The sequence below is a fragment of the Drosophila mauritiana genome, chromosome 2R, assembly GCF_004382145.1.
Source record: "Drosophila mauritiana strain mau12 chromosome 2R, ASM438214v1, whole genome shotgun sequence".
Classification (NCBI taxonomy): domain Eukaryota; kingdom Metazoa; phylum Arthropoda; class Insecta; order Diptera; family Drosophilidae; genus Drosophila; species Drosophila mauritiana.
The window spans coordinates 23,214,597-23,224,221 of NC_046668.1; the positions used below are offsets into that span (position 1 = coordinate 23,214,597).

The window sequence follows — 9,625 nt, forward strand, 5'->3', positions numbered from 1 at the left end:
AACGGCACAACTAGTTGGCTTAAACAATTACAATAACAATTGTGGAATATATAACTTTGCGTACAGGCTAAAAGTGAAGTGGTCCCGTCTCCACAAGCATAGCTCCCACTTCACTTACGTTCGTATTCGTAATTTAGTTAGAAATTAGATTTCTTGTACTTGTTGAACATTGTTTGCTTTAGTGTTGTGTTGCAGTTCCCATAGCTATCTATCCAATATATAAATACGAAAATCAATTGCAAAGAAGAGGGATATTCGGGCCGGTGCCACCGCTGCGCCAGGATGGATAATTTTTTGACTTGGGCGCAGTGGAGCCCCAACGGGTACAGAAGGAATGATTGGGATGGATGCGACTCGAGTGCTCGTCGGCGGTGCCTATGTAGGTGGACGAAGGACAAAGGACCAGTCCGATGGCACTCAGCATGCACATGGACACGATGACGCCGCAAATGAATAGAGTGCGACGCTGCCGTTGGTGTACCAATTTCGCAGAGTTCGTCTTCAGGCAGCGGGGTAAACCTTTGGAATAATGGTAGAGCGTTTAGGCCTAAGGTATTCTAGACTGAACTTGAGTAGTTTTATGATTTTCATAATACTCTGATTTAATTGGTTTCATGCTCACCTGGAAACTCCTCGGCCATGACCAGGACGCAACAAAAAGTTAGAATTACCGTGCCCACGGAGAGGCAAATAATGAGACGCGTGCAGCGTGGAATGATGATGACCTGGCACAGCACCATAAATATCCAGATGACAAACACACACAGCATATTGGATCTGAATGGAGTAGATGGGGACGGTACCACATGGCAGGGGGAGAAATCAATTAGCAACAGTTCATTAATTAAGAGAGTCCTGGCCTTTGTTTGTTTTCCATTAACAGGCCTGCACACGCACCGGAACATATCCTCCCGCAACTGGCAGAACTTCTGCTCCTGGCTCTTGTCCTTGAACTTGAGGGTCCAGGGATTTAGGTACTCGCGTCGGATTTCCTTATTCGAATTGATTTGAATGTTCTGCTCGATGAACTCGTCGATCTGCATTTCGAGGAATCGGGTTGTAGAATCGGTGAACTGCAAGTTGACTAAACTTACCTCCTCATCCAGAACCGCCACAGAGACTCTATGATCCTCCTTGGTATCAACCAGTATGGAGTCGGCACGGTTGAGGCCTTCTTCAGGACTGTTAAGCTAGGGTCGCCAAGATATTGTTTGTAAACATTTTGTTTAAGCATCAAAGTAAGTGATCTTACGTTCTTGAACGGAATCTCGGGTATCCAGTCGGTGGTGGACTCATCCTCAATGATCAGACCCTTGCCGTCGATGGCCTCCGCCAGATTTTGAATGCTACAGGCTCCGTTCCTGGGTCGCAGCTGCACTTCCAGAGGAGCCGACATCATGGCCGTGGGCGAGGACACGGTGGACATGCCGCATGGGCCCGTTCCACCGCCTCCGGCGCCACCTGCTCCTCCCATTACGCCACAGCCGTTCCTAATCCTGCGACTGTCCATGGCCACGCCCTCGACCACATTGGGCAGGGAGTTCAGGGATATGTTCTTCTTCTGCTGCTGCTGAAGAAGTTGCGTGGGTTGCTGGGCGGGCACAGCAATGGTGGCCGCGTACTCCAGACTCCGTCCGTCGATGCTGGCGCCATCGTTGCCCGTCGCGGTGACCCCGCCGATACTTCCGCTTCCGCTGGCTGAGATTGATTTGGGCAGGGCGGTGGGCGTGGTGCAGGGGGCAGCGGCAGTGGCCACACTTCCCGCCAAATGGGCGCTGCTGCGTGTGCCAAAGCGCCGCTTGGGTCTGTTGAAGCAAGCGAAGGGTTAGCAATTGGTTGGCAATTGGTCGGTTTGGAATTTGAATGCACTCGCAGAAAATGGGGTAAAACACAAAATAAAGATATAAGTAAAAATGTTCCATTTCACTAATAACAATATAATATAACAATCGTATATATTTATTTATATACTTTGCGTAATTAGTACGAGGGTCATAAAATGTAACTTAAAAGTATTAAAAGTTTTCGCTTTGTGCACTTTTCACTTACCTCAATGGCTCAGTGCGCTTGATGAGGTAAGTCTTAACGTTCAGCATTTTGAGGTGATTGTCCCGACAGCCGCCGTTTCCCGGTTCCACCTCGTAGGCGTCGTTCAGGCACTTGAGCGTCGCCTCCGAAATATGGACTCTTCTGCAGGAGGAGGAAAAGAAGGGGGCCAAAACAGATTCCAAGGGGAGAGCATTAGCAGTTGGCCAGACTTCAGTTGTAAGTTCGGAAATGTAGTTGGCGAAAATTAAATTCAAATATTTGCATACGTTTTCTACGAATGTGCCTGGTGATTTGCCCAGAACCACCGACTATTTCCCATTTCCCACTTTTCCCGCCCAGCTCTTTGTGTTTTCTTGTGGGGGGGTGGTAGGCCCTTCATAATTGGGTCTCCGCCTGGGTTCCTTGGAGCCTCTCGATATTGTTGCTGGTTTCTGGTTGCCGCCCAGGCCACCATCACATCAAAGCATTTTGCATTAAATTGAGCTTTTCATTTCTGGGTCTTTTCATTTTGTTTCGGGTTCTGTGGTCGCTCGGATTTTCCCCATTTTCCCCATTTGCTGGGCGAGCTGTTTCTTTCTATTATTTGGTTTCTTGTGTCTAAACACGCCAAGCTTGCAAATTCCCAAACAATTGTTGTGAGCTACACAGGAGCAAAGGAGCCAAATAAAGAGCTTGGACTAAGCCACAGGACCCGCAAATTGGCCAATTAAAACTGCGGCCAGGCTGAGACTTGCAACCAAAGTCAAAGTTATTTGAATTACGTATAGTTTTACAAATTAATTTAAGACCGAGGTGGTAAGGTAAACGCAAAACGAACATTGTTGGGATGCCCAAATAAAATTATATTAGTTATAAATGCTTATAAATAGTTATAAATGCTTTATAACTTAAATAAAATGCACTAAAAACCTATATATTATATATTTATAATTCAAATATTAGTAACAGGGGTACTTAAAAGTTTTAAGTGTAAACTATAAACCATTATGACTAACTTATTAGTAGAACATGTGTCTACTCTGACTGTGCAATTGAATTAAGCTCCTTTGACCTTTAATTCACTTGCATGGTTAATAACAGAATCATTTATGCGTAAACTACTTTCTAATCTCCTAATCTGTTATTTCCGGGTATAATAGTTAAATTAACCTGCCAACATATTAGGATATTCCCCTGCATTGGAGATATACACTGGATATCTGGTTTTGTCAACTCATTAGGTATGTACTCACACGCAGCCGTGTATTCGGATTTCTACGTGACTGGCTTACTTACCCGGGAATTCCGCCGGATTCCATGTGATTCGCAATGATAACATCATTAGACCAGACGTCAAAATGCCATTTCTTGTTGCCCAGGACGCCGCACATCACTGAACCGCTGTGTATGCCGATTCGCATGTTGAGGTCCACCTGCAATTTGCGAAACGCACTTCTTAAAATATGCAAAGCACAGCAGGAATATTTACACCACGGAAAATTCAAAACGAGGTACACTTGGAAATAAAATGTGAATCGGAACATTTTCAAATCACACTCTGAAGAGGAAAAATCATTTCAAATTGATCTTTAAATTTCATGTATTTTGTCTTCTGATAATTCAAAATATGAATGATTGGAAAGGAATCCGAATAGTAAACATATGACTTGAATTATTATTTTAATTCCTAATAAAAGTTTAAAAAACTTAATAAGCCTCAAACTTGTATAAACGTTTGTCCGGAGAATTCAGTTTATTATTCATTCCTCTGCCACTTGCTTAAAATTTCCCATGAACTCTCTTCAGGTTCACAGACTGAGTTACCCAGTCAATTGTCAGACTGCCGCAGCAATTAAATCGCCGTTCCAATTATGCAACTGCAGGCGGCATAAATCCCCGTAAACGAATACGGGATTCCCCCGTTTTTCTGCGGCATGCCTCAGGCTGCAGGCGCACCGAAAAAAATCAATTAAATTCCAGTGGCAAGCTCGCCGTATGAAAATTTAACTCTCGCTTCTGCTTTTCGGCCGACTGTTGTCCGTTGCCTTTTGCTCTGTTGAGATTTGCATACAAATGAATTGTCAACACGTCCGATGTCCCTGCTCAACAGCTCCTGCTCCTACCATATACTGAATACCATACTACCATACCATACTATACACGTGCTATAGCCTCCGCCCATGGTCAAAAATGGTTACTGGATTGTGCAATACAAAATAAACGAATGGAGGAATGCCAAACAGTTGAAACTGAACAAAAGCACTATTGGACTATAGTTGATTTCCTCGACTATCAGATACCCGTTACAGCTCGTGGCGTGAAATTTCATTTTACTCAGCTTATCAATAAGAATGTTCCATAAAAATAGTTAGAGTGGCCCCTTCCAAACCATATCCATAAAAATTGGAAAGACAAATAATAAAATAAAGGCAATCCAAAAATATTTCAAAAATATGGGAAGTGACAGATCTATGCACTTTATGGGCATCTACGATTCTAGAATCCGATTTCTTGCATTTTTAGTTGCCGAGATCTTTTTACAGACAAGCGGGCAGATAAATGGAATGACCAGACCGACTTGGCTAGTGATTCTCATCAAGAATATAAATTTGTTTTAGGGTGGAAAACGATACCATCTAACTGTTGCACACTTTTCAACGAATCTCGTATACCCATTACTCTGAGAGTAACGGGTATAAAATGGGTCTTAAATATTTCAATTGTGCCGACCAAACAGAATGGAAGCCATGAGACCTCAACAGATGACAGTTGGTTTGCGTTTAATGTAGCTCGTGGAAAACTATTATTTGTTCATTGTCGATTTTTTTCGCAAAGGTACAAAAAGTATTTAAATAAAATGTTAAAAAAAGGATCAAAATGCATTTGTGCAAATATTGATACATGTGTAGTCTGCATACTAATTGCACATAAATTGCATTTGTTACAAAGTAAAAAAAGGAAAGTGAGATCTTGAAATACTAGTTTCAATTTACAACATATAGTTGTATTCCTAGTGAAGATTATTTAAAAGATTTATGTTGTTAAACTATTTACCATCAGTTTGTTTCAAAGGTATGCCCTCAAAAGTATGCTACACCTTTAATGGATTTTCCATTTGCTTGCTGTACCATTTTGTTTGTTTAAATCATTTAAATAATATTTTGAGGGCCACACTTCATCATTCGATTTGATTCGATTCGAATCGATTCGATTCCACTTACATGCGTGTGCAGGCGCACATCCTTAATGGCCTTTATCATGTGCAGGCCAGTTTCCACGCTGCACACCGCGTGATCCGGCCGCGTCTTCCAGTTGTCGCTCTCGAACTGGGACACACAATAGTAACAATCGCCCAGCAGCTTCACACGCAGACAGTGGTTGTCCTTAAAGGGAAAAGGGCGGAAGAGCATTCAGCGAGTGCAAGGCACCAAAGAAATGTTTAAAATTTACAGGTAAATGTTTATTAAAAGCTCTTAACTTTAAACAAAAAAATATTTTACAAAGTCAAACACATATTCAAATTCAAAGCAGAATTAAATTGTTACCTAGTTTGACTTTATAAAAGCAAAATTGTAGCTTAAAATAAAGTCATGTTTTAAATATTGAAATATTTTTATTTATTTATTTATTTATTATAAATAAATTCAAGCAACTCACCTCCGCAATGCGATCGAAACGGGCGAACAGGTCGTTTAAGATTTTCACCAGCTGCTGGGCGGAAGTTTTGCTGGCCAACTCGGTGAAACCCTGTGGGCAACGAAAGTGAAGGTGTCCAAATGCACACTATAAACCTCTCAGGCTATTTTATACACCTACCTTAATGTCGGCGAACAAAATGCTCACATTGTGCATGGGATAAACGTACAATTTGTTGAACTGCGTCTCCACCGTGGGATCCGTGCCCTTGTACATTTCGCTGCGAATTTGATTGTTCACGATGTTGGGCAGAACTGAGAAAGGGAGTGGAGTTTTGCGGAGTGGGGTTAGCACCAACTTGGACACGAGCCAAACGCAATATATATTCAAGGACCCGCAAACCGGAGGCAAAAAGCATAGCCGACTGCCTGCAGTTGTCAGGCAACACAAAATTACCAGGAAAGGCGGAGGTTTCGCCTACCTGTGCTTCCTCATGGAAAAATGTCACTGAGAGTCCCTCAAAATAGCGCTAACAACCTATTTAGAGGGGCATTTGCGCATTTGAAGTTTCATTTAAAGTAAACAGCAATAATATCTCGAAAGGAATGCAGCTAATATCAATCAGACAAATTAAGGTGTCTAACAAAATTATTATATTGAAAATACCTTACAAACAGAAACAACTTTATTTAATTTAATACCATACCATCAGAAAAGAACATGTTTTATGGAAGCGAAAAATAAGGTGTCAATCGATACACATTTTCAACCTGAATTTTTTAAAATTTGTACTTTTTCACGCTCATCTCTATTTCTCCTTAACCATATAAAATCTTGGTAAGCGATTCCCTTAGATTTGTGCCACCTTTCGATTGGTGTGTCGCTCATTAAGATCGGACAGCGACACCAGATTTATATTTATTTGTGTATATATACGCTTTTGCCCACTCTCTTAGAGCGCTTCGTCACTATGTGGACTGCCACCAACTATTTAATTTGACTTAAATTAATTATACAGTTTAAAAAATATATCCATTATAAGGTACACTTTTATTGAAAGTGTGGAAATGTTTTACGAACATATATTTTTGTAAATTATTAACTTACTTGAATCCAGTAGTTTTTGAGTGCGCTGTAGCTCCTTTTCCGACTCCTTTTTGTGCTCCATTGCCTTGTGGGTTTCTATGATGCCAGTCGTTGTCCGCGATCCGTGAGATACTTTGTGTACATACCGGCCACATTGATGGCCGTATACAGAATGAAGTTGGCAAAGATCTGGAAGAGCACGCACTCGGGATTTATGGTGGCCTGCGTGAAAAAATGGCAGGGCTTAGGCAAAAGTCACAAAACAATTTCAATTCCCGATGGCAGGCCAATTACCTCGCCGTGCTGCCAGTTTGATGATGGTAATTACGGCCAGGTGACAGCTGGCCGTGATGGTTCCGCCCACAACGCACCCACTTCAGGGGCAGTGGGAGCATCGCATACGGCACGAAGATGACGAACAGGATGTACCAGACCAGGTACTCGCGATCCGCGAATCCCACGCCTTGGCCAACGAATCCTGCCAAGTCGCGAGAGATGGAAAATCACTGCTGCGACCTACAGCATTTACGACTCATCCCGCAGGGGACGCCCAAAAAGGATTAGTCCTTTTGACGGTCCGTGCAGGTGACGCATGATTTACGACCCACTCACCCTGGATGTTGAAGAGCACCCATGTGCAGACCGCCGCCCAGTGCAAATAGTTGTTGGCCAAAGGCAGCGCCAGTAGCCCAAAAAGCAGATGGCCATGTTGGCAATCCCGCAGCACACCGACCAAGTGATGGCCGTCGCCATGCTCTGAAAGCAAATTGGGAATATTTGATAAGCCAATACACTTCAAAAATTCGGATATGAGTTTAATTAAAGAACTATTATTCCTATTAACGATTATTCCACTCACCGTTCCATCCTCGCTTTCAATGGGTCCCAGTTCACTTCGCCGCATTATCCAGACAAAAAGCCAAAACAATTTTTAGAACAAAGTCAACTACGTTCACAATGATAAGGGACTTCTGGCGCTGTCGGTGCGTGTAGGTCAGGTAGGATCGTTCCAGAGAGCTCTGCTTGAAGGAGTTGGTCAGCGAAGGACACAGGATTCCTTTGACCACGTTGCCGCTCTTGAAAGCGGAATACATCTCGTTGTTTAAAGGACGCTGCGATTGACCAGCAATGCTGGCTAGTGAGTTTCCCGATTCCAAATCGTGTTCTTTGGAAGATTTAAAACGAATCAGAATTTGTATAAACTGTAAAACAAGAAACTACGCACTATGCTTATTTCATTTATAATAAATAAAATATTAAAACCATAACAATTGGTTTACATGCTTTACTTTGATTATTTTGTATCTATTTCAAAATCAGATTGAATAACCCAAAAAAGGAATATATATATACTAAAGAAACGTCTCAAGGAACTAAGTAAGGTACTTATGTGGCTTACTAGAATTGGCCTGGTCAAGTCCCTTTCCGCTTACCGAAATTGCTGTTGCCAAAGATGCTGCAGCTCTCCGTGCGGCGTTTGGGTCCGTAGGCCCGCTTGGCCTCCACAATCCGGACGGACTGCACCCGCAGAGGCGTCTGCTTGGCCACGCCCCCCGCAGGGGGCCGCCCTGCTGTTTCTTGCGCAAATTGGACAAAATTGATGTGGTGGAGGCACGCAGCGATGGCGGCAGGTCGCCAGTGCCAGTGTCCTCCATTTGGGCACCGTTCGCCGGGAAGTCGGGGTATTTTGGACATGTCCGGAGTGGCCATCGCTGTGCTGGCTGCATCCTGCCTGTTTTTGGTTTTAGCTTGGCTTTAATTAGTCCTAAGTGCGTGGGCGCACACATTAGCTTACCTCGGAGGACGCGGCATCGGCTGCCACCGAGGATGTGGCCGCTGCTCCAGTTCCGTTGACCGTAATCTGCTCATCATCCGTGGTCTGCCGCAGCAGGATTACTTAGACCCAGGCCATCAACCTCCCCGTCATTCACCGCCGCCTCATCGTCATCATCCCCCTCTAGTTTTAGGTCGTCGATTTGCGCCAAGGCGACGGCTCCCTTGTCCACCGCCCGGCGCAGCACTACCCTCTCATCGGGTTCCCTCTCCTCTCCCGGAGCAGCTGAGTTCCCACCCATGGTGCCGCCTTCTGGAGGCGCCTCCTCTTTCGTGTTGCTTCCCCGACTGTGTTGCAGCGAAAAGGCCGACGAGGGCCCGTCGCACTCAACTGGCGCAGGTGCACCTCGTCTGAAACCAGCTTGTCGTCATCCATGTTGGCCAACTGTCCCTCCTCCGCGGTCCTGGAAGGAAAAGAAACTTGAATTATTTAAGCAATCAACAAAAAAATTGAAATACTGTTGTAAAATTTTACGGTTGCATATTATGAGCATTTAAAAAATTACAAAATATTTAAAAAATTATAAGACAGACAGCAATAATAAATCGGTGTGGGACAGTACTCCATATAAACCATTTATTTATGGTAATTAAAATCAACTTAATGTTTCCCAGTGCACGTAAATTTTCTAAATATACTTTCAATTTCAAACTTCCTTTTGAACTTCAGGTACAGCTAGATGAATGTAAGCAAATGCGGATAGAAAAGCAACAAGTAAATCTGGTTCGGCAAGCCGAATCTTATATACTTATCATATATAATAATATAATATAATAATAACTTAATACTTAAAAAGGGCGTATAAAGAAGCAACTAATCATGATATATAGTATTTCATTTTTGACCACATAAATTATTTATTGTTAAAAAACTGTTGGATGCAGACTTAAAACACAGTAAGATCAGAAAAAGAATGTATATATTTATAAGTGGCAAATGACCCATTCATTCGGAGAAAAGTAAAAACAAATATTCTGTTAAGATCTTTAAATTAAATGTAAAATCTGTATCCCAAAATTATTATTATTATGCTAAAATGAT

General features: G+C 42.8%; 1 pseudogene; it reads right to left on the reverse strand.

Annotated features, from left to right (window-relative positions):
- Nucleotides 1–232: 232 nt before the first annotated feature.
- Nucleotides 233–8,980, reverse strand: LOC117138653 (annotated as a pseudogene).
- Nucleotides 8,981–9,625: the final 645 nt, after the last annotated feature.